The sequence below is a fragment of the Hevea brasiliensis genome, chromosome 4, assembly GCF_030052815.1.
Source record: "Hevea brasiliensis isolate MT/VB/25A 57/8 chromosome 4, ASM3005281v1, whole genome shotgun sequence".
NCBI classification, from domain to species: domain Eukaryota; kingdom Viridiplantae; phylum Streptophyta; class Magnoliopsida; order Malpighiales; family Euphorbiaceae; genus Hevea; species Hevea brasiliensis.
The window spans coordinates 32,331,081-32,332,349 of record NC_079496.1 but is presented as its reverse complement, the minus strand read 5'-3'; the positions used below and the strand labels follow the sequence as shown (position 1 = coordinate 32,332,349).

At 41.9% G+C, this 1,269-nt stretch overlaps 1 non-coding gene across 1 annotated transcript; it reads right to left on the bottom strand.

The window, feature by feature from the left end:
* Nucleotides 1-567: 567 nt before the first annotated feature.
* LOC131179777 (small nucleolar RNA R71) lies at nucleotides 568-674 on the bottom strand. The gene has a single exon (XR_009148663.1). It is a non-coding gene; the product is annotated as a small nucleolar RNA R71 (small nucleolar RNA).
* Nucleotides 675-1,269: the final 595 nt, after the last annotated feature.

The following is a 1,269-nucleotide window of genomic DNA, read 5'->3' as shown; positions in this document are numbered from 1 at the left end:
GTTTAAATTTACTTAATTAATTCTTTTATTTTCTCTCAGGTATTTGGTTTGGTGCATGACCAGAGCAAAGCTAGAGGAAGAAGTTTTGGACTTGGATCTCTAGATAGATGGACTCTAAGAGACATCAGGAGAGAAAGGAGACACCAAGAACAAGATCAAGGAAATCCAAAAACTCCAATCATGGCTGACAACAACAATAGGCCAAGACTCTTGAGGGACTATGGAGCTCCATCTATATAAGGATTCCAGCCAAGTGTTACAAGACCTGCAGTGGAGGCCAACAATTTTGAATTAAAACTGGCATGGCTCTAGATGATTCAATAGACCCAGTTTGGGGGTTCACCAACAGAAGATCCACATTACCACCTCCAGTGCTTTCTTGCCCTATGTGACACATTCAAGATGAATGGAGCCTCTAATCAAGCTATAAGACTCAGAGTATTTCCATTCTCCCTTCGAGACAGAGCAAGAAAGTGGTTACTTTCTCAACCAGCTAGAACATTCACCACTTAAAAATACCTCTCACAACCTTTTCTAGCAAGGTATTTCCCACTTGCAAAGATTGCAAAGTTGAGGGTTGAACTCAACACCTTCAGGCAAAAGGAAGGTGAATCACTCTATGACGCATGGGAGAGGTATAAAGACCTGCAGAGGGAATGTCCACACCATGGCATTGAGGATTGGCTCCTAGTTCAGAATTTTTACAATGGGCTATTGCCCTTTATAAGGGGCACAGTAGATTCAGCTGCAAAAGGTAACCTAATGGAGAAAACAATAGCATAAGCACTTGAACTTCTGGAGAGGGTCGCGTATCACAACTACGAGTGGTCAAATGAAAGGGGAAATACAAGGACAGTAGGGATCCTAGAAGTGGATGCCTTAAGCATGATAAATGCTCAATTTAACAATTTAACCAGCTCATGAAGAGGTTTGACAAAATGCAAGCCAACGCTATTGGAATAAGCAACCAACACTGCAACAGTTGTGGAGGAGGATATATGACTTCGGATTGTAACAACTTCAATGAACCCTCCACAGAATAGATGAACTACATGAATAACGGAGGGAACTTTAACCAGAGGCAATTCAACAACCCATAGTCAAATACTTACAACCCTAGATGGAGGAACCACTCCAATTTCTCATGGTCCAACTCACAGAATCAGTCCATGAATAAGCAGCAAGTGTACAAACCACCAGCACCCCCTGAATTTCAAAACAGAGGACAAAACTTTGCATAGCCACCACCATCACCTCTTAACCTCAATA